The following is a 26,623-nucleotide window of genomic DNA, read 5'->3' as shown; positions in this document are numbered from 1 at the left end:
AAAGCCTCAGATTTAGCAGCCAGAGCTTCAGGAGGAGCAGCAGCGAGCACAGCATCGCTTTTGCAGCAGCTCCTTCCATGTGCATGTTTTTGGGAGTGGAAAGGCTTGCAGAGTGTTCAAGTAGCTTTTTCTCTCCGCTGGAAAGCTGCACGCTCAGTGCCAGTGTTCTGCAGCTTCTTTCTTCACGTTTCAGCAGCTAGCACGCTCTCCGTGTGCAGGAGAAGCGGCTGAGGCTTCCTTGCCGGAGAAGCGGCACCTTCGCCGGCAGAGAGCATCCTGCCGGCCGCGGTGCGCTCCGGAGCGGGGGCTTGTGCCGAAAGAGGCCGGGAACAGGCGCTTACCTTCGGACAGCTCCGGATGCCCGTCTAATGCGTCTCTTGTCGCCTACACGGCAGGGAAAAGCTTTTCCACTCTGTCTAGGAAGGAGAAAGTGTGCCAGCACAGCAAATGCCTCCCGGACTTTCCCTGCAATTCAGCAAGTGCTTTGCAGCTTGAAACTGGAAGGAAAGCCTCAGATTTAGCAGCCAGAGCTTCAGGAGGAGCAGCAGCGAGCACAGCATCGCTTTTGCAGCAGCTCCTTCCATGTGCATGTTTTTGGGAGTGGAAAGGCTTGCAGAGTGTTCAAGTAGCTTTTTCTCTCCGCTGGAAAGCTGCACGCTCAGTGCCAGTGTTCTGCAGCTTCTTTCTTCACGTTTCAGCAGCTAGCACGCTCTCCGTGTGCAGGAGAAGTGGCTGAGGCTTCCTTGCCGGAGAAGCGGCACCTTCGCCGGCAGAGAGCCTCCAGCCGGCCGCGGTGCGCTCCGGAGCGGGGGCTTGTGCCGAAAGAGGCCGGGAACAGGCGCTTACCTTCGGACAGCTCCGGATGCCCGTCTAATGCATCTCTTGTCGCCTAGACGGCAGGGAAAAGCTTTTCCACTCTGTCTAGGAAGGAGAAAGTGTGCCAGCACAGCAAATGCCTCCCGGACTTTCCCTGCAATTCAGCAAGTGCTTTGCAGCTTTAAACTGGAAGGAAAGCCTCAGATTTAGCAGCCAGAGCTTCAGGAGGAGCAGCAGCGAGCACAGCATCGCTTTTGCAGCAGCTCCTTCCATGTGCATGTTTTTGGGAGTGGAAAGGCTTGCAGAGTGTTCAAGTAGCTTTTTCTCTCCGCTGGAAAGCTGCACGCTCAGTGCCAGTGTTCTGCAGATTCTTTCTTCACGTTTCAGCAGCTAGCACGCTCTCCGTGTGCAGGAGAAGCGGCTGAGGCTTCCTTGCCGGAGAAGCGGCACCTTCTCCGGCAGAGAGCATCCTGCCGGCCGCGGTGCGCTCCGGAGTGGGGGCTTGTGCCGAAAGAGGCCGGGAACAGGCGCTTACCTTCGGACAGCTCCGGATGCCCGTCTAATACGTCTCTTGTTGCCTACACGGCAGGGAAAAGCTTTTCCACTCTGTCTAGGAAGGAGAAAGTGTGCCAGCACAGCAAATGCCTCCCGGACTTTCCCTGCAATTCAGCAAGTGCTTTGCAGCTTGAAATTGGAAGGAAAGCCTCAGATTTAGCAGCCAGAGCTTCAGGAGGAGCAGCAGCGAGCACAGCATCGCTTTTGCAGCAGCTCCTTCCATGTGCATGTTTTTGGGAGTGGAAAGGCTTGCAGAGTGTTCAAGTAGCTTTTTCTCTCCGCTGGAAAGCTGCACGCTCAGTGCCAGTGTTCTGCAGCTTCTTTCTTCACGTTTCAGCAGCTAGCACGCTCTCCGTGTGCAGGAGAAGCGGCTGAGGCTTCCTTGCCGGAGAAGCGGCACCTTCGCCGGCAGAGAGCATCCTGCCGGCCGCGGTGCGCTCCGGAGCGGGGGCTTGTGCCAAAAGAGGCCGGCAACAGGCGCTTACCTTCGGACAGCTCCGGATGCCCGTCTAATGCGTCTCTTGTCGCCTAGACGGCAGGGAAAAGCTTTTCCACTCTGTCTAGGAAGGAGAAAGTGTGCCAGCACAGCAAATGCCTCCCGGACTTTCCCTGCAATTCAGCAAGTGCTTTGCAGCTTGAAATTGGAAGGAAAGCCTCAGATTTAGCAGCCAGAGCTTCAGGAGGAGCAGCAGCGAGCACAGCATCGCTTTTGCAGCAGCTTCTTCCATGTGCATGCTTTTGGGAGTTGAAAGGCTTGCAGAGTGTTCAAGTAGCTTTTTCTCTCCGCTGGAAAGCTGCACGCTCAGTGCCAGTGTTCTGCAGCTTCTTTCTTCACGTTTCAGCAGCTAGCACGCTCTCCGTGTGCAGGAGAAGCGGCTGAGGCTTCCTTGCCGGAGAAGCGGCACCTTCGCCGGCAGAGAGCCTCCGGCCGGCCGTGGTGCGCTCCGGAGCGGGGGCTTGTGCCGAAAGAGGCCGGGAACAGGCGCTTACCTTCGGACAGCTCCGGATGCCCGTCTAATACGTCTCTTGTTGCCTACACGGCAGGGAAAAGCTTTTCCACTCTGTCTAGGAAGGAGAAAGTGTGCCAGCACAGCAAATGCCTCCCGGACTTTCCCTGCAATTCAGCAAGTGCTTTGCAGCTTGAAATTGGAAGGAAAGCCTCAGATTTAGCAGCCAGAGCTTCAGGAGGAGCAGCAGCGAGCACAGCATCGCTTTTGCAGCAGCTCCTTCCATGTGCATGTTTTTGGGAGTTGAAAGGCTTGCAGAGTGTTCAAGTAGCTTTTTCTCTCCGCTGGAAAGCTGCACGCTCAGTGCCAGTGTTCTGCAGCTTCTTTCTTCACGTTTCAGCAGCTAGCACGCTCTCCGTGTGCAGGAGAAGCGGCTGAGGCTTCCTTGCCGGAGAAGCGGCACCTTCGCTGGCAGAGAGCATCCTGCCGGCCGCGGTGCGCTCCGGAGCGGGGGCTTGTGCCGAAAGAGGCCGGGAACAGGCGCTTACCTTCGGACAGCTCCGGATGCCCGTCTAATGCGTCTCTTGTCGCCTACACGGCAGGGAAAAGCTTTTCCACTCTGTCTAGGAAGGAGAAAGTGTGCCAGCACAGCAAATGCCTCCCGGACATTCCCTGCAATTCAGCAAGTGCTTTGCAGCTTGAAACTGGAAGGAAAGCCTCAGATTTAGCAGCCAGAGCTTCAGGAGGAGCAGCAGCGAGCACAGCATCGCTTTTGCAGCAGCTCCTTCCATGTGCATGTTTTTGGGAGTGGAAAGGCTTGCAGAGTGTTAAAGTAGCTTTTTCTCTCCGCTGGAAAGCTGCACGCTCAGTGCCAGTGTTCTGCAGCTTCTTTCTTCACGTTTCAGCAGCTAGCACGCTCTCCGTGTGCAGGAGAAGCGGGAGAGGCTTCCTTGCCGGAGAAGCGGCACCTTCGCCGGCAGAGAGCCTCCTGCCGGCCGCGGTGCGCTCCGGAGCGGGGGCTTGTGCCGAAAGAGGCCGGGAACAGGCGCTTACCTTCGGACAGCTCCGGATGCCCGTCTAATGCATCTCTTGTCGCCTAGACGGCAGGGAAAAGCTTTTCCACTCTGTCTAGGAAGGAGAAAGTGTGCCAGCACAGCAAATGCCTCCCGGACTTTCCCTGCAATTCAGCAAGTGCTTTGCAGCTTGAAACTGGAAGGAAAGCCTCAGATTTAGCAGCCAGAGCTTCAGGAGGAGCAGCAGCGAGCACAGCATCGCTTTTGCAGCAGCTCCTTCCATGTGCATGTTTTTGGGAGTGGAAAGGCTTGCAGAGTGTTCAAGTAGCTTTTTCTCTCCGCTGGAAAGCTGCACGCACAGTGCCAGTGTTCTGCAGATTCTTTCTTCACGTTTCAGCAGCTAGCACGCTCTCCGTGTGCAGGAGAAGCGGCTGAGGCTTCCTTGCCGGAGAAGCGGCACCTTCTCCGGCAGAGAGCATCCTGCCGGCCGCGGTGCGCTCCGGAGTGGGGGCTTGTGCCGAAAGAGGCCGGGAACAGGCGCTTACCTTCGGACAGCTCCGGATGCCCGTCTAATGCGTCTCTTGTCGCCTACACGGCAGGGAAAAGCTTTTCCACTCTGTCTAGGAAGGAGAAAGTGTGCCAGCACAGCAAATGCCTCCCGGACTTTCCCTGCAATTCAGCAAGTGCTTTGCAGCTTGAAACTGGAAGGAAAGCCTCAGATTTAGCAGCCAGAGCTTCAGGAGGAGCAGCAGCGAGCACAGCATCGCTTTTGCAGCAGATCCTTCCATGTGCATGTTTTTGGGAGTGGAAAGGCTTGCAGAGTGTTCAAGTAGCTTTTTCTCTCCGCTGGAAAGCTGCACGCTCAGTGCCAGTGTTCTGCAGCTTCTTTCTTCACGTTTCAGCAGCTAGCACGCTCTCCGTGTGCAGGAGAAGCGGCTGAGGCTTCCTTGCCGGAGAAGCGGCACCTTCGCCGGCAGAGAGCATCCTGCCGGCCGCGGTGCGCTCCGGAGCGGGGGCTTGTGCCGAAAGAGGCCGGGAACAGGCGCTTACCTTCGGACAGCTCCGGATGCCCGTCTAATGCGTCTCTTGTCGCCTACACGGCAGGGAAAAGCTTTTCCACTCTGTCTAGGAAGGAGAAAGTGTGCCAGCACAGCAAATGCCTCCCGGACTTTCCCTGCAATTCAGCAAGTGCTTTGCAGCTTGAAATTGGAAGGAAAGCCTCAGATTTAGCAGCCAGAGCTTCAGGAGGAGCAGCAGCGAGCACAGCATCGCTTTTGCAGCAGCTCCTTCCATGTGCATGTTTTTGGGAGTGGAAAGGCTTGCAGAGTGTTCAAGTAGCTTTTTCTCTCTGCTGGAAAGCTGCACGCTCAGTGCCAGTGTTCTGCAGCTTCTTTCTTCACGTTTCAGCAGCTAGCACGCTCTCCGTGTGCAGGAGAAGCGGCTGAGGCTTCCTTGCCGGAGAAGCGGCACCTTCTCCGGCAGAGAGCATCCTGCCGGCCGCGGTGCGCTCCGGAGCAGGGGCTTGTGCCGAAAGAGGCCGGGAACAGGCGCTTACCTTCGGACAGCTCCGGATGCCTGTCTAATGCGTCTCTTGTCGCCTACACGGCAGGGAAAAGCTTTTCCACTCTGTCTAGGAAGGAGAAAGTGTGCCAGCACAGCAAATGCCTCCCGGACTTTCCCTGCAATTCAGCAAGTGCTTTGCAGCTTGAAACTGGAAGGAAAGCCTCAGATTTAGCAGCCAGAGCTTCAGGAGGAGCAGCAGCGAGCACAGCATCGCTTTTGCAGCAGCTCCTTCCATGTGCATGTTTTTGGGAGTTGGAAGGCTTGCAGAGTGTTCAAGTAGCTTTTTCTCTCCGCTGGAAAGCTGCACGCTCAGTGCCAGTGTTCTGCAGCTTCTTTCTTCACGTTTCAGCAGCTAGCACGCTCTCCGTGTGCAGGAGAAGCGGCTGAGGCTTCCTTGCCGGAGAAGCGGCACCTTCTCCGGCAGAGAGCATCCTGCCGGCCGCGGTGCGCTCCGGAGCGGGGGCTTGTGCCGAAAGAGGCCGGGAACAGGCGCTTACCTTCGGACAGCTCCGGATGCCCGTCTAATGCGTCTCTTGTCGCCTACACAGCAGGGAAAAGCTTTTCCACTCTGTCTAGGAAGGAGAAAGTGTGCCAGCACAGCAAATGCCTCCCGGACTTTCCCTGCAATTCAGCAAGTGCTTTGCAGCTTGAAATTGGAAGGAAAGCCTCAGATTTAGCAGCCAGAGCTTCAGGAGGAGCAGCAGCGAGCACAGCATCGCTTTTGCAGCAGCTCCTTCCATGTGCATGTTTTTGGGAGTTGGAAGGCTTGCAGAGTGTTAAAGTAGCTTTTTCTCTCCGCTGGAAAGCTGCACGCTCAGTGCCAGTGTTCTGCAGCTTCTTTCTTCACGTTTCAGCAGCTAGCACGCTCTCCGTGTGCAGGAGAAGCGGCTGAGGCTTCCTTGCCGGAGAAGCGGCACCTTCGCTGGCAGAGAGCATCCTGCCGGCCGCGGTGCGCTCCGGAGCGGGGGCTTGTGCCGAAAGAGGCCGGGAACAGGCGCTTACCTTCGGACAGCTCCGGATGCCCGTCTAATGCGTCTCTTGTCGCCTAGACGGCAGGGAAAAGCTTTTCCACTCTGTCTAGGAAGGAGAAAGTGTGCCAGCACAGCAAATGCCTCCCGGACTTTCCCTGCAATTCAGCAAGTGCTTTGCAGCTTGAAATTGGAAGGAAAGCCTCAGATTTAGCAGCCAGAGCTTCAGGAGGAGCAGCAGCGAGCACAGCATCGCTTTTGCAGCAGCTTCTTCCATGTGCATGCTTTTGGGAGTTGAAAGGCTTGCAGAGTGTTCAAGTAGCTTTTTCTCTCCGCTGGAAAGCTGCACGCTCAGTGCCAGTGTTCTGCAGCTTCTTTCTTCATGTTTCAGCAGCTAGCACGCTCTCCGTGTGCAGGAGAAGCGGCTGAGGCTTCCTTGCCGGAGGAGCGGCTTTTTCGCCGGCAGAGAGCCTCCGGCCGGCCGTGGTGCGCTCCGGAGCGGGGGCTTGTGCCGAAAGAGGCCGGGAACAGGCGCTTACCTTCGGACAGCTCCGGATGCCCGTCTAATACGTCTCTTGTTGCCTACACGGCAGGGAAAAGCTTTTCCACTCTGTCTAGGAAGGAGAAAGTGTGCCAGCACAGCAAATGCCTCCCGGACTTTCCCTGCAATTCAGCAAGTGCTTTGCAGCTTGAAATTGGAAGGAAAGCCTCAGATTTAGCAGCCAGAGCTTCAGGAGGAGCAGCAGCGAGCACAGCATCGCTTTTGCAGCAGCTCCTTCCATGTGCATGTTTTTGGGAGTGGAAAGGCTTGCAGAGTGTTCAAGTAGCTTTTTCTCTCCGCTGGAAAGCTGCACGCTCAGTGCCAGTGTTCTGCAGCTTCTTTCTTCACGTTTCAGCAGCTAGCACGCTCTCCGTGTGCAGGAGAAGCGGCTGAGGCTTCCTTGCCGGAGAAGCGGCACCTTCGCCGGCAGAGAGCATCCTGCCGGCCGCGGTGCGCTCCGGAGCGGGGGCTTGTGCCGAAAGAGGCCGGGAACAGGCGCTTACCTTCGGACAGCTCCGGATGCCCGTCTAATGCGTCTCTTGTCGCCTACACGGCAGGGAAAAGCTTTTCCACTCTGTCTAGGAAGGAGAAAGTGTGCCAGCACAGCAAATGCCTCCCGGACTTTCCCTGCAATTCAGCAAGTGCTTTGCAGCTTGAAATTGGAAGGAAAGCCTCAGATTTAGCAGCCAGAGCTTCAGGAGGAGCAGCAGCGAGCACAGCATCGCTTTTGCAGCAGCTTCTTCCATGTGCATGCTTTTGGGAGTTGAAAGGCTTGCAGAGTGTTCAAGTAGCTTTTTCTCTCCGCTGGAAAGCTGCACGCTCAGTGCCAGTGTTCTGCAGCTTCTTTCTTCACGTTTCAGCAGCTAGCACGCTCTCCGTGTGCAGGAGAAGCGGCTGAGGCTTCCTTGCCGGAGAAGCGGCTTTTTCGCCGGCAGAGAGCCTCCGGCCGGCTGTGGTGCGCTCCGGAGCGGGGGCTTGTGCCGAAAGAGGCCGGGAACAGGCGCTTACCTTCGGACAGCTCCGGATGCCCGTCTAATACGTCTCTTGTTGCCTACACGGCAGGGAAAAGCTTTTCCACTCTGTCTAGGAAGGAGAAAGTGTGCCAGCACAGCAAATGCCTCCCGGACTTTCCCTGCAATTCAGCAAGTGCTTTGCAGCTTGAAATTGGAAGGAAAGCCTCAGATTTAGCAGCCAGAGCTTCAGGAGGAGCAGCAGCGAGCACAGCATCGCTTTTGCAGCAGCTCCTTCCATGTGCATGTTTTTGGGAGTGGAAAGGCTTGCAGAGTGTTCAAGTAGCTTTTTCTCTCCGCTGGAAAGCTGCACGCTCAGTGCCAGTGTTCTGCAGCTTCTTTCTTCACGTTTCAGCAGCTAGCACGCTCTCCGTGTGCAGGAGAAGCGGCTGAGGCTTCCTTGCCGGAGAAGCAACACCTTAGCTGGCAGAGAGCATCCTGCCGGCCGCGGTGCGCTCCGGAGCGGGGGCTTGTGCCGAAAGAGGCCGGGAACAGGCGCTTACCTTCGGACAGCTCCGGATGCCCATCTAATGCGTCTCTTGTCGCCTACACGGCAGGGAAAAGCTTTTCCACTCTGTCTAGGAAGGAGAAAGTGTGCCAGCACAGCAAATGCCTCCCGGACTTTCCCTGCAATTCAGCAAGTGCTTTGCAGCTTGAAACTGGAAGGAAAGCCTCAGATTTAGCAGCCAGAGCTTCAGGAGGAGCAGCAGCGAGCACAGCATCGCTTTTGCAGCAGCTCCTTCCATGTGCATGTTTTTGGGAGTGGAAAGGCTTGCAGAGTGTTAAAGTAGCTTTTTCTCTCCGCTGGAAAGCTGCACGCTCAGTGCCAGTGTTCTGCAGCTTCTTTCTTCACGTTTCAGCAGCTAGCACGCTCTCCGTGTGCAGGAGAAGCGGGAGAGGCTTCCTTGCCGGAGAAGCGGCACCTTCGCCGGCAGAGAGCCTCCTGCCGGCCGCGGTGCGCTCCGGAGCGGGGGCTTGTGCCGAAAGAGGCCGGGAACAGGCGCTTACCTTCGGACAGCTCCGGATGCCCGTCTAATGCGTCTCTTGTCGCCTACACGGCAGGGAAAAGCTTTTCCACTCTGTCTAGGAAGGAGAAAGTGTGCCAGCACAGCAAATGCCTCCCGGACTTTCCCTGCAATTCAGCAAGTGCTTTGCAGCTTGAAACTGGAAGGAAAGCCTCAGATTTAGCAGCCAGAGCTTCAGGAGGAGCAGCAGCGAGCACAGCATCGCTTTTGCAGCAGCTCCTTCCATGTGCATGTTTTTGGGAGTGGAAAGGCTTGCAGAGTGTTCAAGTAGCTTTTTCTCTCCGCTGGAAAGCTGCACGCTCAGTGCCAGTGTTCTGCAGCTTCTTTCTTCACGTTTCAGCAGCTAGCACGCTCTCCGTGTGCAGGAGAAGTGGCTGAGGCTTCCTTGCCGGAGAAGCGGCACCTTCGCCGGCAGAGAGCCTCCTGCCGGCCGCGGTGCGCTCCGGAGCGGGGGCTTGTGCCGAAAGAGGCCGGGAACAGGCGCTTACCTTCGGACAGCTCCGGATGCCCGTCTAATGCATCTCTTGTCGCCTAGACGGCAGGGAAAAGCTTTTCCACTCTGTCTAGGAAGGAGAAAGTGTGCCAGCACAGCAAATGCCTCCCGGACTTTCCCTGCAATTCAGCAAGTGCTTTGCAGCTTGAAACTGGAAGGAAAGCCTCAGATTTAGCAGCCAGAGCTTCAGGAGGAGCAGCAGCGAGCACAGCATCGCTTTTGCAGCAGCTCCTTCCATGTGCATGTTTTTGGGAGTGGAAAGGCTTGCAGAGTGTTCAAGTAGCTTTTTCTCTCCGCTGGAAAGCTGCACGCTCAGTGCCAGTGTTCTGCAGATTCTTTCTTCACGTTTCAGCAGCTAGCACGCTCTCCGTGTGCAGGAGAAGCGGCTGAGGCTTCCTTGCCGGAGAAGCGGCACCTTCGCCGGCAGAGAGCATCCTGCCGGCCGCGGTGCGCTCCGGAGTGGGGGCTTGTGCCGAAAGAGGCCGGGAACAGGCGCTTACCTTCGGACAGCTCCGGATGCCCGTCTAATGCGTCTCTTGTCGCCTACACGGCAGGGAAAAGCTTTTCCACTCTGTCTAGGAAGGAGAAAGTGTGCCAGCACAGCAAATGCCTCCCGGACTTTCCCTGCAATTCAGCAAGTGCTTTGCAGCTTGAAATTGGAAGGAAAGCCTCAGATTTAGCAGCCAGAGCTTCAGGAGGAGCAGCAGCGAGCACAGCATCGCTTTTGCAGCAGATCCTTCCATGTGCATGTTTTTGGGAGTGGAAAGGCTTGCAGAGTGTTAAAGTAGCTTTTTCTCTCCGCTGGAAAGCTGCACGCTCAGTGCCAGTGTTCTGCAGCTTCTTTCTTCACGTTTCAGCAGCTAGCACGCTCTCCGTGTGCAGGAGAAGCGGGAGAGGCTTCCTTGCCGGAGAAGCGGCACCTTCGCCGGCAGAGAGCATCCTGCCGGCCGCGGTGCGCTCCGGAGCGGGGGCTTGTGCCGAAAGAGGCCGGGAACAGGCGCTTACCTTCGGACAGCTCCGGATGCCCATCTAATGCGTCTCTTGTCGCCTACACGGCAGGGAAAAGCTTTTCCACTCTGTCTAGGAAGGAGAAAGTGTGCCAGCACAGCAAATGCCTCCCGGACTTTCCCTGCAATTCAGCAAGTGCTTTGCAGCTTGAAATTGGAAGGAAAGCCTCAGATTTAGCAGCCAGAGCTTCAGGAGGAGCAGCAGCGAGCACAGCATCGCTTTTGCAGCAGCTCCTTCCATGTGCATGTTTTTGGGAGTGGAAAGGCTTGCAGAGTGTTCAAGTAGCTTTTTCTCTCTGCTGGAAAGCTGCACGCTCAGTGCCAGTGTTCTGCAGCTTCTTTCTTCACGTTTCAGCAGCTAGCACGCTCTCCGTGTGCAGGAGAAGCGGCTGAGGCTTCCTTGCCGGAGAAGCGGCACCTTCTCCGGCAGAGAGCATCCTGCCGGCCGCGGTGCGCTCCGGAGCAGGGGCTTGTGCCGAAAGAGGCCGGGAACAGGCGCTTACCTTCGGACAGCTCCGGATGCCCGTCTAATGCGTCTCTTGTCGCCTAGACGGCAGGGAAAAGCTTTTCCACTCTGTCTAGGAAGGAGAAAGTGTGCCAGCACAGCAAATGCCTCCCGGACTTTCCCTGCAATTCAGCAAGTGCTTTGCAGCTTGAAACTGGAAGGAAAGCCTCAGATTTAGCAGCCAGAGCTTCAGGAGGAGCAGCAGCGAGCACAGCATCGCTTTTGCAGCAGCTCCTTCCATGTGCATGTTTTTGGGAGTTGGAAGGCTTGCAGAGTGTTCAAGTAGCTTTTTCTATCCGCTGGAAAGCTGCACGCTCAGTGCCAGTGTTCTGCAGCTTCTTTCTTCACGTTTCAGCAGCTAGCACGCTCTCCGTGTGCAGGAGAAGCGGCTGAGGCTTCCTTGCCGGAGAAGCGGCACCTTCTCCGGCAGAGAGCATCCTGCCGGCCGCGGTGCGCTCCGGAGCGGGGGCTTGTGCCGAAAGAGGCCGGGAACAGGCGCTTACCTTCGGACAGCTCCGGATGCCCGTCTAATGCGTCTCTTGTCGCCTACACAGCAGGGAAAAGCTTTTCCACTCTGTCTAGGAAGGAGAAAGTGTGCCAGCACAGCAAATGCCTCCCGGACTTTCCCTGCAATTCAGCAAGTGCTTTGCAGCTTGAAATTGGAAGGAAAGCCTCAGATTTAGCAGCCAGAGCTTCAGGAGGAGCAGCAGCGAGCACAGCATCGCTTTTGCAGCAGCTCCTTCCATGTGCATGTTTTTGGGAGTTGAAAGGCTTGCAGAGTGTTCAAGTAGCTTTTTCTCTCCGCTGGAAAGCTGCACGCTCAGTGCCAGTGTTCTGCAGCTTCTTTCTTCACGTTTCAGCAGCTAGCACGCTCTCCGTGTGCAGGAGAAGCAGCTGAGGCTTCCTTGCCGGAGAAGCGGCACCTTCGCCGGCAGAGAGCATCCTGCCGGCCGCGGTGCGCTCCGGAGCGGGGGCTTGTGCCGAAAGAGGCCGGGAACAGGCGCTTACCTTCGGACAGCTCCGGATGCCCGTCTAATGCGTCTCTTGTCGCCTACACGGCAGGGAAAAGCTTTTCCACTCTGTCTAGGAAGGAGAAAGTGTGCCAGCACAGCAAATGCCTCCCGGACTTTCCCTGCAATTCAGCAAGTGCTTTGCAGCTTGAAACTGGAAGGAAAGCCTCAGATTTAGCAGCCAGAGCTTCAGGAGGAGCAGCAGCGAGCACAGCATCGCTTTTGCAGCAGCTCCTTCCATGTGCATGTTTTTGGGAGTTGGAAGGCTTGCAGAGTGTTCAAGTAGCTTTTTCTCTCCGCTGGAAAGCTGCACGCTCAGTGCCAGTGTTCTGCAGCTTCTTTCTTCACGTTTCAGCAGCTAGCACGCTCTCCGTGTGCAGGAGAAGCGGCTGAGGCTTCCTTGCCGGAGAAGCGGCACTTTCGCCGGCAGAGAGCATCCTGCCGGCCGCGGTGCGCTCCGTAGCGGGGGCTTGTGCCGAAAGAGGCCGGGAACAGGCGCTTACCTTCGGACAGCTCCGGATGCCCATCTAATGCGTCTCTTGTTGCCTACACGGCAGGGAAAAGCTTTTCCACTCTGTCTAGGAAGGAGAAAGTGTGCCAGCACAGCAAATGCCTCCCGGACTTTCCCTGCAATTCAGCAAGTGCTTTGCAGCTTGAAATTGGAAGGAAAGCCTCAGATTTAGCAGCCAGAGCTTCAGGAGGAGCAGCAGCGAGCACAGCATCGCTTTTGCAGCAGCTCCTTCCATGTGCATGTTTTTGGGAGTGGAAAGGCTTGCAGAGTGTTCAAGTAGCTTTTTCTCTCCGCTGGAAAGCTGCACGCTCAGTGCCAGTGTTCTGCAGCTTCTTTCTTCACGTTTCAGCAGCTAGCACGCTCTCCGTGTGCAGGAGAAGCGGCTGAGGCTTCCTTGCCGGAGAAGCGGCACCTTCGCCGGCAGAGAGCATCCTGCCGGCCGCGGTGCGCTCCGGAGCGGGGGCTTGTGCCGAAAGAGGCCGGGAACAGGCGCTTACCTTCGGACAGCTCCGGATGCCCGTCTAATGCGTCTCTTGTCGCCTACACGGCAGGGAAAAGCTTTTCCACTCTGTCTAGGAAGGAGAAAGTGTGCCAGCACAGCAAATGCCTCCCGGACTTTCCCTGCAATTCAGCAAGTGCTTTGCAGCTTGAAATTGGAAGGAAAGCCTCAGATTTAGCAGCCAGAGCTTCAGGAGGAGCAGCAGCGAGCACAGCATCGCTTTTGCAGCAGCTCCTTCCATGTGCATGTTTTTGGGAGTGGAAAGGCTTGCAGAGTGTTCAAGTAGCTTTTTCTCTCCGCTGGAAAGCTGCACGCTCAGTGCCAGTGTTCTGCAGCTTCTTTCTTCACGTTTCAGCAGCTAGCACGCTCTCCGTGTGCAGGAGAAGCGGCTGAGGCTTCCTTGCCGGAGAAGCGGCACCTTCTCCGGCAGAGAGCATCCTGCCGGCCGCGGTGCGCTCCGGAGCGGGGGCTTGTGCCGAAAGAGGCCGGCAACAGGCGCTTACCTTCGGACAGCTCCGGATGCCCGTCTAATGCGTCTCTTGTCGCCTAGACGGCAGGGAAAAGCTTTTCCACTCTGTCTAGGAAGGAGAAAGTGTGCCAGCACAGCAAATGCCTCCCGGACTTTCCCTGCAATTCAGCAAGTGCTTTGCAGCTTGAAACTGGAAGGAAAGCCTCAGATTTAGCAGCCAGAGCTTCAGGAGGAGCAGCAGCGAGCACAGCATCGCTTTTGCAGCAGCTCCTTCCATGTGCATGTTTTTGGGAGTTGGAAGGCTTGCAGAGTGTTCAAGTAGCTTTTTCTCTCCGCTGGAAAGCTGCACGCTCAGTGCCAGTGTTCTGCAGCTTCTTTCTTCACGTTTCAGCAGCTAGCACGCTCTCCGTGTGCAGGAGAAGCGGCTGAGGCTTCCTTGCCGGAGAAGCGGCACTTTCGCCGGCAGAGAGCATCCTGCCGGCCGCGGTGCGCTCCGGAGCGGGGGCTTGTGCCGAAAGAGGCCGGGAACAGGCGCTTACCTTCGGACAGCTCCGGATGCCCGTCTAATGCGTCTCTTGTTGCCTACACGGCAGGGAAAAGCTTTTCCACTCTGTCTAGGAAGGAGAAAGTGTGCCAGCACAGCAAATGCCTCCCGGACTTTCCCTGCAATTCAGCAAGTGCTTTGCAGCTTGAAATTGGAAGGAAAGCCTCAGATTTAGCAGCCAGAGCTTCAGGAGGAGCAGCAGCGAGCACAGCATCGCTTTTGCAGCAGCTCCTTCCATGTGCATGTTTTTGGGAGTGGAAAGGCTTGCAGAGTGTTCAAGTAGCTTTTTCTCTCCGCTGGAAAGCTGCACGCTCAGTGCCAGTGTTCTGCAGCTTCTTTCTTCACGTTTCAGCAGCTAGCACGCTCTCCGTGTGCAGGAGAAGCGGCTGAGGCTTCCTTGCCGGAGAAGCGGCACCTTCGCCGGCAGAGAGCATCCTGCCGGCCGCGGTGCGCTCCGGAGCGGGGGCTTGTGCCGAAAGAGGCCGGGAACAGGCGCTTACCTTCGGACAGCTCCGGATGCCCGTCTAATGCGTCTCTTGTCGCCTACACGGCAGGGAAAAGCTTTTCCACTCTGTCTAGGAAGGAGAAAGTGTGCCAGCACAGCAAATGCCTCCCGGACTTTCCCTGCAATTCAGCAAGTGCTTTGCAGCTTGAAATTGGAAGGAAAGCCTCAGATTTAGCAGCCAGAGCTTCAGGAGGAGCAGCAGCGAGCACAGCATCGCTTTTGCAGCAGCTCCTTCCATGTGCATGTTTTTGGGAGTGGAAAGGCTTGCAGAGTGTTCAAGTAGCTTTTTCTCTCCGCTGGAAAGCTGCACGCTCAGTGCCAGTGTTCTGCAGCTTCTTTCTTCACGTTTCAGCAGCTAGCACGCTCTCCGTGTGCAGGAGAAGCGGCTGAGGCTTCCTTGCCGGAGAAGCGGCACCTTCGCCGGCAGAGAGCATCCTGTCGGCCGCGGTGCGCTCCGGAGCGGGGGCTTGTGCCGAAAGAGGCCGGCAACAGGCGCTTACCTTCGGACAGCTCCGGATGCCCGTCTAATGCGTCTCTTGTCGCCTAGACGGCAGGGAAAAGCTTTTCCACTCTGTCTAGGAAGGAGAAAGTGTGCCAGCACAGCAAATGCCTCCCGGACTTTCCCTGCAATTCAGCAAGTGCTTTGCAGCTTGAAACTGGAAGGAAAGCCTCAGATTTAGCAGCCAGAGCTTCAGGAGGAGCAGCAGCGAGCACAGCATCGCTTTTGCAGCAGCTCCTTCCATGTGCATGTTTTTGGGAGTGGAAAGGCTTGCAGAGTGTTCAAGTAGCTTTTTCTCTCCGCTGGAAAGCTGCACGCTCAGTGCCAGTGTTCTGCAGCTTCTTTCTTCACGTTTCAGCAGCTAGCACGCTCTCCGTGTGCAGGAGAAGCGGGAGAGGCTTCCTTGCCGGAGAAGCGGCACCTTCGCCGGCAGAGAGCCTCCTGCCGGCCGCGGTGCGCTCCGGAGCGGGGGCTTGTGCCGAAAGAGGCCGGGAACAGGCGCTTACCTTCGGACAGCTCCGGATGCCCGTCTAATGCGTCTCTTGTCGCCTACACGGCAGGGAAAAGCTTTTCCACTCTGTCTAGGAAGGAGAAAGTGTGCCAGCACAGCAAATGCCTCCCGGACTTTCCCTGCAATTCAGCAAGTGCTTTGCAGCTTGAAATTGGAAGGAAAGCCTCAGATTTAGCAGCCAGAGCTTCAGGAGGAGCAGCAGCGAGCACAGCATCGCTTTTGCAGCAGCTCCTTCCATGTGCATGTTTTTGGGAGTGGAAAGGCTTGCAGAGTGTTCAAGTAGCTTTTTCTCTCCGCTGGAAAGCTGCACGCTCAGTGCCAGTGTTCTGCAGCTTCTTTCTTCACGTTTCAGCAGCTAGCACGCTCTCCGTGTGCAGGAGAAGCGGCTGAGGCTTCCTTGCCGGAGAAGCGGCACCTTCGCCGGCAGAGAGCATCCTGCCGGCCGCGGTGCGCTCCGGAGCGGGGGCTTGTGCCGAAAGAGGCCGGGAACAGGCGCTTACCTTCGGACAGCTCCGGATGCCCGTCTAATGCGTCTCTTGTCGCCTACACGGCAGGGAAAAGCTTTTCCACTCTGTCTAGGAAGGAGAAAGTGTGCCAGCACAGCAAATGCCTCCCGGACTTTCCCTGCAATTCAGCAAGTGCTTTGCAGCTTGAAATTGGAAGGAAAGCCTCAGATTTAGCAGCCAGAGCTTCAGGAGGAGCAGCAGCGAGCACAGCATCGCTTTTGCAGCAGCTCCTTCCATGTGCATGTTTTTGGGAGTGGAAAGGCTTGCAGAGTGTTCAAGTAGCTTTTTCTCTCCGCTGGAAAGCTGCACGCTCAGTGCCAGTGTTCTGCAGCTTCTTTCTTCACGTTTCAGCAGCTAGCACGCTCTCCGTGTGCAGGAGAAGCGGCTGAGGCTTCCTTGCCGGAGAAGCGGCACCTTCGCCGGCAGAGAGCATCCTGCCGGCCGCGGTGCGCTCCGGAGCGGGGGCTTGTGCCGAAAGAGGCCGGGAACAGGCGCTTACCTTCGGACAGCTCCGGATGCCCGTCTAATGCGTCTCTTGTCGCCTAGACGGCAGGGAAAAGCTTTTCCACTCTGTCTAGGAAGGAGAAAGTGTGCCAGCACAGCAAATGCCTCCCGGACTTTCCCTGCAATTCAGCAAGTGCTTTGCAGCTTGAAATTGGAAGGAAAGCCTCAGATTTAGCAGCCAGAGCTTCAGGAGGAGCAGCAGCGAGCACAGCATCGCTTTTGCAGCAGCTCCTTCCATGTGCATGTTTTTGGGAGTGGAAAGGCTTGCAGAGTGTTCAAGTAGCTTTTTCTCTCCGCTGGAAAGCTGCACGCTCAGTGCCAGTGTTCTGCAGCTTCTTTCTTCACGTTTCAGCAGCTAGCACGCTCTCCGTGTGCAGGAGAAGCGGCTGAGGCTTCCTTGCCGGAGAAGCGGCACCTTCGCCGGCAGAGAGCATCCTGCCGGCCGCGGTGCGCTCCGGAGCGGGGGCTTGTGCCGAAAGAGGCCGGCAACAGGCGCTTACCTTCGGACAGCTCCGGATGCCCGTCTAATGCGTCTCTTGTCGCCTAGACGGCAGGGAAAAGCTTTTCCACTCTGTCTAGGAAGGAGAAAGTGTGCCAGCACAGCAAATGCCTCCCGGACTTTCCCTGCAATTCAGCAAGTGCTTTGCAGCTTGAAACTGGAAGGAAAGCCTCAGATTTAGCAGCCAGAGCTTCAGGAGGAGCAGCAGCGAGCACAGCATCGCTTTTGCAGCAGCTCCTTCCATGTGCATGTTTTTGGGAGTTGGAAGGCTTGCAGAGTGTTCAAGTAGCTTTTTCTCTCCGCTGGAAAGCTGCACGCTCAGTGCCAGTGTTCTGCAGCTTCTTTCTTCACGTTTCAGCAGCTAGCACGCTCTCCGTGTGCAGGAGAAGCGGCTGAGGCTTCCTTGCCGGAGAAGCGGCACTTTCGCCGGCAGAGAGCATCCTGCCGGCCGCGGTGCGCTCCGGAGCGGGGGCTTGTGCCGAAAGAGGCCGGGAACAGGCGCTTACCTTCGGACAGCTCCGGATGCCCGTCTAATGCGTCTCTTGTTGCCTACACGGCAGGGAAAAGCTTTTCCACTCTGTCTAGGAAGGAGAAAGTGTGCCAGCACAGCAAATGCCTCCCGGACTTTCCCTGCAATTCAGCAAGTGCTTTGCAGCTTTAAACTGGAAGGAAAGCCTCAGATTTAGCAGCCAGAGCTTCAGGAGGAGCAGCAGCGAGCACAGCATCGCTTTTGCAGCAGCTCCTTCCATGTGCATGTTTTTGGGAGTGGAAAGGCTTGCAGAGTGTTCAAGTAGCTTTTTCTCTCCGCTGGAAAGCTGCACGCTCAGTGCCAGTGTTCTGCAGCTTCTTTCTTCACGTTTCAGCAGCTAGCACGCTCTCCGTGTGCAGGAGAAGCGGCTGAGGCTTCCTTGCCGGAGAAGCGGCACCTTCGCCGGCAGAGAGCATCCTGCCGGCCGCGGTGCGCTCCGGAGCGGGGGCTTGTGCCGAAAGAGGCCGGGAACAGGCGCTTACCTTCGGACAGCTCCGGATGCCCGTCTAATGCGTCTCTTGTCGCCTACACGGCAGGGAAAAGCTTTTCCACTCTGTCTAGGAAGGAGAAAGTGTGCCAGCACAGCAAATGCCTCCCGGACTTTCCCTGCAATTCAGCAAGTGCTTTGCAGCTTGAAATTGGAAGGAAAGCCTCAGATTTAGCAGCCAGAGCTTCAGGAGGAGCAGCAGCGAGCACAGCATCGCTTTTGCAGCAGCTCCTTCCATGTGCATGTTTTTGGGAGTGGAAAGGCTTGCAGAGTGTTCAAGTAGCTTTTTCTCTCCGCTGGAAAGCTGCACGCTCAGTGCCAGTGTTCTGCAGCTTCTTTCTTCACGTTTCAGCAGCTAGCACGCTCTCCGTGTGCAGGAGAAGCGGCTGAGGCTTCCTTGCCGGAGAAGCGGCACCTTCGCCGGCAGAGAGCATCCTGCCGGCCGCGGTGCGCTCCGGAGCGGGGGCTTGTGCCGAAAGAGGCCGGCAACAGGCGCTTACCTTCGGACAGCTCCGGATGCCCGTCTAATGCGTCTCTTGTCGCCTAGACGGCAGGGAAAAGCTTTTCCACTCTGTCTAGGAAGGAGAAAGTGTGCCAGCACAGCAAATGCCTCCCGGACTTTCCCTGCAATTCAGCAAGTGCTTTGCAGCTTGAAACTGGAAGGAAAGCCTCAGATTTAGCAGCCAGAGCTTCAGGAGGAGCAGCAGCGAGCACAGCATCGCTTTTGCAGCAGCTCCTTCCATGTGCATGTTTTTGGGAGTGGAAAGGCTTGCAGAGTGTTCAAGTAGCTTTTTCTCTCCGCTGGAAAGCTGCACGCTCAGTGCCAGTGTTCTGCAGCTTCTTTCTTCACGTTTCAGCAGCTAGCACGCTCTCCGTGTGCAGGAGAAGCGGGAGAGGCTTCCTTGCCGGAGAAGCGGCACCTTCGCCGGCAGAGAGCCTCCTGCCGGCCGCGGTGCGCTCCGGAGCGGGGGCTTGTGCCGAAAGAGGCCGGGAACAGGCGCTTACCTTCGGACAGCTCCGGATGCCCGTCTAATGCGTCTCTTGTCGCCTACACGGCAGGGAAAAGCTTTTCCACTCTGTCTAGGAAGGAGAAAGTGTGCCAGCACAGCAAATGCCTCCCGGACTTTCCCTGCAATTCAGCAAGTGCTTTGCAGCTTGAAATTGGAAGGAAAGCCTCAGATTTAGCAGCCAGAGCTTCAGGAGGAGCAGCAGCGAGCACAGCATCGCTTTTGCAGCAGCTCCTTCCATGTGCATGTTTTTGGGAGTGGAAAGGCTTGCAGAGTGTTCAAGTAGCTTTTTCTCTCCGCTGGAAAGCTGCACGCTCAGTGCCAGTGTTCTGCAGCTTCTTTCTTCACGTTTCAGCAGCTAGCACGCTCTCCGTGTGCAGGAGAAGCGGCTGAGGCTTCCTTGCCGGAGAAGCGGCACCTTCGCCGGCAGAGAGCATCCTGCCGGCCGCGGTGCGCTCCGGAGCGGGGGCTTGTGCCGAAAGAGGCCGGGAACAGGCGCTTACCTTCGGACAGCTCCGGATGCCCGTCTAATGCGTCTCTTGTCGCCTACACGGCAGGGAAAAGCTTTTCCACTCTGTCTAGGAAGGAGAAAGTGTGCCAGCACAGCAAATGCCTCCCGGACTTTCCCTGCAATTCAGCAAGTGCTTTGCAGTTTGAAATTGGAAGGAAAGCCTCAGATTTAGCAGCCAGAGCTTCAGGAGGAGCAGCAGCGAGCACAGCATCGCTTTTGCAGCAGCTCCTTCCATGTGCATGTTTTTGGGAGTGGAAAGGCTTGCAGAGTGTTCAAGTAGCTTTTTCTCTCCGCTGGAAAGCTGCACGCTCAGTGCCAGTGTTCTGCAGCTTCTTTCTTCACGTTTCAGCAGCTAGCACGCTCTCCGTGTGCAGGAGAAGCGGCTGAGGCTTCCTTGCCGGAGAAGCGGCACCTTCGCCGGCAGAGAGCATCCTGCCGGCCGCGGTGCGCTCCGGAGCGGGGGCTTGTGCCGAAAGAGGCCGGGAACAGGCGCTTACCTTCGGACAGCTCCGGATGCCCGTCTAATGCGTCTCTTGTCGCCTAGACGGCAGGGAAAAGCTTTTCCACTCTGTCTAGGAAGGAGAAAGTGTGCCAGCACAGCAAATGCCTCCCGGACTTTCCCTGCAATTCAGCAAGTGCTTTGCAGCTTGAAATTGGAAGGAAAGCCTCAGATTTAGCAGCCAGAGCTTCAGGAGGAGCAGCAGCGAGCACAGCATCGCTTTTGCAGCAGCTCCTTCCATGTGCATGTTTTTGGGAGTGGAAAGGCTTGCAGAGTGTTCAAGTAGCTTTTTCTCTCCGCTGGAAAGCTGCACGCTCAGTGCCAGTGTTCTGCAGCTTCTTTCTTCACGTTTCAGCAGCTAGCACGCTCTCCGTGTGCAGGAGAAGCGGCTGAGGCTTCCTTGCCGGAGAAGCGGCACCTTCGCCGGCAGAGAGCATCCTGCCGGCCGCGGTGCGCTCCGGAGCGGGGGCTTGTGCCGAAAGAGGCCGGGAACAGGCGCTTACCTTCGGACAGCTCCGGATGCCCGTCTAATGCGTCTCTTGTCGCCTAGACGGCAGGGAAAAGCTTTTCCACTCTGTCTAGGAAGGAGAAAGTGTGCCAGCACAGCAAATGCCTCCCGGACTTTCCCTGCAATTCAGCAAGTGCTTTGCAGCTTGAAATTGGAAGGAAAGCCTCAGATTTAGCAGCCAGAGCTTCAGGAGGAGCAGCAGCGAGCACAGCATCGCTTTTGCAGCAGCTCCTTCCATGTGCATGTTTTTGGGAGTTGAAAGGCTTGCAGATTGTTCAAGTAGCTTTTTCTCTCCGCTGGAAAGCTGCACGCTCAGTGCCAGTGTTCTGCAGCTTCTTTCTTCACGTTTCAGCAGCTAGCACGCTCTCCGTGTGCAGGAGAAGCGGCTGAGGCTTCCTTGCCGGAGAAGCGGCACCTTCGCCGGCAGAGAGCATCCTGCCGGCCGCGGTGCGCTCCGGAGCGGGGGCTTGTGCCGAAAGAGGCCGGGAACAGGCGCTTACCTTCGGACAGCTCCGGATGCCCGTCTAATGCGTCTCTTGTCGCCTACACGGCAGGGAAAAGCTTTTCCACTCTGTCTAGGAAGGAGAAAGTGTGCCAGCACAGCAAATGCCTCCCGGACTTTCCCTGCAATTCAGCAAGTGCTTTGCAGCTTGAAATTGGAAGGAAAGCCTCAGATTTAGCAGCCAGAGCTTCAGGAGGAGCAGCAGCGAGCACAGCATCGCTTTTGCAGCAGCTCCTTCCATGTGCATGTTTTTGGGAGTTGGAAGGCTTGCAGAGTGTTCAAGTAGCTTTTTCTCTCCGCTGGAAAGCTGCACGCTCAGTGCCAGTGTTCTGCAGCTTCTTTCTTCACGTTTCAGCAGCTAGCACGCTCTCCGTGTGCAGGAGAAGCGGCTGAGGCTTCCTTGCCGGAGAAGCGGCCCTTTCGCCGGCAGAGAGCATCCTGCCGGCCGCGGTGCGCTCCTGAGCGGGGGCTTGTGCCGAAAGAGGCCGGGAACAGGCGCTTACCTTCGGACAGCTCCGGATGCCCGTCTAATGCGTCTCTTGTCGCCTACACGGCAGGGAAAAGCTTTTCCACTCTGTCTAGGAAGGAGAAAGTGTGCCAGCACAGCAAATGCCTCCCGGACTTTCCCTGCAATTCAGCAAGTGCTTTGCAGCTTGAAATTGGAAGGAAAGCCTCAGATTTAGCAGCCAGAGCTTCAGGAGGAGCAGCAGCGAGCACAGCATCGCTTTTGCAGCAGCTCCTTCCATGTGCATGTTTTTGGGAGTGGAAAGGCTTGCAGAGTGTTCAAGTAGCTTTTTCTCTCCGCTGGAAAGCTGCACGCTCAGTGCCAGTGTTCTGCAGCTTCTTTCTTCACGTTTCAGCAGCTAGCACACTCTCCGTGTGCAGGAGAAGCGGTTGAGGCTTCCTTGTTGGAGAAGCGGCACCTTCGCCGGCAGAGAGCATCCTGCTGGCCGCGGTGCGCTCCGGAGCGGGGGCTTGTGCCGAAAGAGGCCGGCAACAGGCGCTTACCTTCGGACAGCTCCGGATGCCCGTCTAATGCGTCTCTTGTCGCCTACACGGCAGGGAAAAGCTTTTCCACTCTGTCTAGGAAGGAGAAAGTGTGCCAGCACAGCAAATGCCTCCCGGACTTTCCCTGCAATTCAGCAAGTGCTTTGCAGCTTGAAATTGGAAGGAAAGCCTCAGATTTAGCAGCCAGAGCTTCAGGAGGAGCAGCAGCGAGCACAGCATCGCTTTTGCAGCAGCTCCTTCCATGTGCATGTTTTTGGGAGTGGAAAGGCTTGCAGAGTGTTCAAGTAGCTTTTTCTCTCCGCTGGAAAGCTGCACGCTCAGTGCCAGTGTTCTGCAGCTTCTTTCTTCACGTTTCAGCAGCTAGCACGCTCTCCGTGTGCAGGAGAAGCGGCTGAGGCTTCCTTGCCGGAGAAGCGGCACCTTCGCCGGCAGAGAGCATCCTGCCGGCCGCGGTGCGCTCCAGAGCGGGGGCTTGTGCCGAAAGAGGCCGGCAACAGGCGCTTACCTTCGGACAGCTCCGGATGCCCGTCTAATGCGTCTCTTGTCGCCTAGACGGCAGGGAAAAGCTTTTCCACTCTGTCTAGGAAGGAGAAAGTGTGCCAGCACAGCAAATGCCTCCCGGACTTTCCCTGCAATTCAGCAAGTGCTTTGCAGCTTGAAACTGGAAGGAAAGCCTCAGATTTAGCAGCCAGAGCTTCAGGAGGAGCAGCAGCGAGCACAGCATCGCTTTTGCAGCAGCTCCTTCCATGTGCATGTTTTTGGGAGTGGAAAGGCTTGCAGAGTGTTCAAGTAGCTTTTTCTCTCCGCTGGAAAGCTGCACGCTCAGTGCCAGTGTTCTGCAGCTTCTTTCTTCACGTTTCAGCAGCTAGCACGCTCTCCGTGTGCAGGAGAAGCGGCTGAGGCTTCCTTGCCGGAGAAGCGGCACCTTCGCTGGCAGAGAGCATCCTGCCGGCCGCGGTGCGCTCCGGAGCGGGGGCTTGTGCCGAAAGAGGCCGGGAACAGGCGCTTACCTTCGGACAGCTCCGGATGCCCGTCTAATGCGTTTCTTGTCGCCTACACGGCAGGGAAAAGCTTTTCCACTCTGTCTAGGAAGGAGAAAGTGTGCCAGCACAGCAAATGCCTCCCGGACTTTCCCTGCAATTCTGCAAGTGCTTTGCAGCTTGAAATTGGAAGGAAAGCCTCAGATTTAGCAGCCAGAGCTTCAGGAGGAGCAGCAGCGAGCACAGCATCGCTTTTGCAGCAGCTCCTTCCATGTGCATGTTTTTGGGAGTGGAAAGGCTTGCAGAGTGTTCAAGTAGCTTTTTCTCTCCGCTGGAAAGCTGCACGCTCAGTGCCAGTGTTCTGCAGCTTCTTTCTTCACGTTTCAGCAGCTAGCACGCTCTCCGTGTGCAGGAGAAGCGGCTGAGGCTTCCTTGCCGGAGAAGCGGCACCTTCGCCGGCAGAGAGCATCCTGCCGGCCGCGGTGCGCTCCGGAGCGGGGGCTTGTGCCGAAAGAGGCCGGGAACAGGCGCTTACCTTCGGACAGCTCCGGATGCCCGTCTAATGCGTCTCTTGTCGCCTAGACGGCAGGGAAAAGCTTTTCCACTCTGTCTAGGAATGAGAAAGTGTGCCAGCACAGCAAATGCCTCCCGGACTTTCCCTGCAATTCAGCAAGTGCTTTGCAGCTTGAAATTGGAAGGAAAGCCTCAGATTTAGCAGCCAGAGCTTCAGGAGGAGCAGCAGCGAGCACAGCATCGCTTTTGCAGCAGCTCCTTCCATGTGCATGTTTTTGGGAGTTGGAAGGCTTGCAGAGTGTTCAAGTAGCTTTTTCTCTCCGCTGGAAAGCTGCACGCTCAGTGCCAGTGTTCTGCAGCTTCTTTCTTCACGTTTCAGCAGCTAGCACGCTCTCCGTGTGCAGGAGAAGCGGCTGAGGCTTCCTTGCCGGAGAAGCGGCACTTTCGCCGGCAGAGAGCATCCTGCCGGCCGCGGTGCGCTCCGGAGCGGGGGCTTGTGCCGAAAGAGGCCGGGAACAGGCGCTTACCTTCGGACAGCTCCGGATGCCCGTCTAATGCGTCTCTTGTCGCCTACACGGCAGGGAAAAGCTTTTCCACTCTGTCTAGGAAGGAGAAAGTGTGCCAGCACAGCAAATGCCTCTCGGACTTTCCCTGCAATTCAGCAAGTGCTTTGCAGCTTGAAATTGGAAGGAAAGCCTCAGATTTAGCAGCCAGAGCTTCAGGAGGAGCAGCAGCGAGCACAGCATCGCTTTTGCAGCAGCTCCTTCCATGTGCATGTTTTTGGGAGTGGAAAGGCTTGCAGAGTGTTCAAGTAGCTTTTTCTCTCCGCTGGAAAGCTGCACGCTCAGTGCCAGTGTTCTGCAGCTTCTTTCTTCACGTTTCAGCAGCTAGCACGCTCTCCGTGTGCAGGAGAAGCGGTTGAGGCTTCCTTGCCGGAGAAGCGGCACCTTCGCCGGCAGAGAGCATCCTGCCGGCCGCGGTGCGCTCCGGAGCGGGGGCTTGTGCCGAAAGAGGCCGGCAACAGGCGCTTACCTTCGGACAGCTCCGGATGCCCGTCTAATGCGTCTCTTGTCGCCTACACGGCAGGGAAAAGCTTTTCCACTCTGTCTAGGAAGGAGAAAGTGTGCCAGCACAGCAAATGCCTCCCGGACTTTCCCTGCAATTCAGCAAGTGCTTTGCAGCTTGAAATTGGAAGGAAAGCCTCAGATTTAGCAGCCAGAGCTTCAGGAGGAGCAGCAGCGAGCACAGCATCGCTTTTGCAGCAGCTCCTTCCATGTGCATGTTTTTGGGAGTGGAAAGGCTTGCAGAGTGTTCAAGTAGCTTTTTCTCTCCGCTGGAAAGCTGCACGCTCAGTGCCAGTGTTCTGCAGCTTCTTTCTTCACGTTTCAGCAGCTAGCACGCTCTCCGTGTGCAGGAGAAGCGGCTGAGGCTTCCTTGCCGGAGAAGCGGCACCTTCGCCGGCAGAGAGCATCCTGCCGGCCGCGGTGCGCTCCGGAGCGGGGGCTTGTGCCGAAAGAGGCCGGCAACAGGCGCTTACCTTCGGACAGCTCCGGATGCCCGTCTAATGCGTCTCTTGTCGCCTACACGGCAGGGAAAAGCTTTTCCACTCTGTCTAGGAAGGAGAAAGTGTGCCAGCACAGCAAATGCCTCCCGGACTTTCCCTGCAATTCAGCAAGTGCTTTGCAGCTTGAAACTGGAAGGAAAGCCTCAGATTTAGCAGCCAGAGCTTCAGGAGGAGCAGCAGCGAGCACAGCATCGCTTTTGCAGCAGCTCCTTCCATGTGCATGTTTTTGGGAGTGGAAAGGCTTGCAGAGTGTTAAAGTAGCTTTTTCTCTCCGCTGGAAAGCTGCACGCTCAGTGCCAGTGTTCTGCAGCTTCTTTCTTCACGTTTCAGCAGCTAGCACGCTCTCCGTGTGCAGGAGAAGCGGCTGAGGCTTCCTTGCCGGAGAAGCGGCACCTTCGCCGGCAGAGAGCCTCCTGCCGGCCGCGGTGCGCTCCGGAGCGGGGGCTTGTGCCGAAAGAGGCCGGGAACAGGCGCTTACCTTCGGACAGCTCCGGATGCCCGTCTAATGCGTCTCTTGTCGCCTACACGGCAGGGAAAAGCTTTTCCACTCTGTCTAGGAAGGAGAAAGTGTGCCAGCACAGCAAATGCCTCCCGGACTTTCCCTGCAATTCAGCAAGTGCTTTGCAGCTTGAAATTGGAAGGAAAGCCTCAGATTTAGCAGCCAGAGCTTCAGGAGGAGCAGCAGCGAGCACAGCATCGCTTTTGCAGCAGCTCCTTCCATGTGCATGCTTTTGGGAGTGGAAAGGCTTGCAGAGTGTTCAAGTAGCTTTTTCTCTCCGCTGGAAAGCTGCACGCTCAGTGCCAGTGTTCTGCAGCTTCTTTCTTCACGTTTCAGCAGCTAGCACGCTCTCCGTGTGCAGGAGAAGCGGCTGAGGCTTCCTTGCCGGAGAAGCGGCACTTTCGCCGGCAGAGGGCATCCTGCCGGCCGCGGTGCGCTCCGGAGCAGGGGCTTGTGCCGAAAGAGGCCGGGAACAGGCGCTTACCTTCGGACAGCTCCGGATGCCCGTCTAATGCGTCTCTTGTCGCCTAGACGGCAGGGAAAAGCTTTTCCACTCTGTCTAGGAAGGAGAAAGTGTGCCAGCACAGCAAATGCCTCCCGGACTTTCCCTGCAATTCAGCAAGTGCTTTGCAGCTTGAAACTGGAAGGAAAGCCTCAGATTTAGCAGCCAGAGCTTCAGGAGGAGCAGCAGCGAGCACAGCATCGCTTTTGCAGCAGCTCCTTCCATGTGCATGTTTTTGGGAGTGGAAAGGCTTGCAGAGTGTTCAAGTAGCTTTTTCTCTCCGCTGGAAAGCTGCACGCTCAGTGCCAGTGTTCTGCAGCTTCTTTCTTCACGTTTCAGCAGCTAGCACGCTCTCCGTGTGCAGGAGAAGCGGGAGAGGCTTCCTTGCCGGAGAAGCGGCACCTTCGCCGGCAGAGAGCCTCCTGCCGGCCGCGGTGCGCTCCGGAGCGGGGGCTTGTGCCGAAAGAGGCCGGGAACAGGCGCTTACCTTCGGACAGCTCCGGATGCCCGTCTAATGCGTCTCTTGTCGCCTACACGGCAGGGAAAAGCTTTTCCACTCTGTCTAGGAAGGAGAAAGTGTGCCAGCACAGCAAATGCCTCCCGGACTTTCCCTGCAATTCAGCAAGTGCTTTGCAGCTTGAAATTGGAAGGAAAGCCTCAGATTTAGCAGCCAGAGCTTCAGGAGGAGCAGCAGCGAGCACAGCATCGCTTTTGCAGCAGCTCCTTCCATGTGCATGTTTTTGGGAGTGGAAAGGCTTGCAGAGTGTTCAAGTAGCTTTTTCTCTCCGCTGGAAAGCTGCACGCTCAGTGCCAGTGTTCTGCAGCTTCTTTCTTCACGTTTCAGCAGCTAGCACGCTCTCCGTGTGCAGGAGAAGCGGCTGAGGCTTCCTTGCCGGAGAAGCGGCACCTTCGCCGGCAGAGAGCATCCTGCCGGCCGCGGTGCGCTCCGGAGCGGGGGCTTGTGCCGAAAGAGGCCGGGAACAGGCGCTTACCTTCGGACAGCTCCGGATGCCC

Source organism: Fringilla coelebs (assembly GCF_963513975.1).
Source record: "Fringilla coelebs genome assembly, chromosome: 12".
NCBI lineage: Eukaryota > Metazoa > Chordata > Aves > Passeriformes > Fringillidae > Fringilla > Fringilla coelebs.
The sequence above is the reverse complement of the archived record's forward strand: the minus strand, read 5'-3'. Positions refer to the sequence as shown.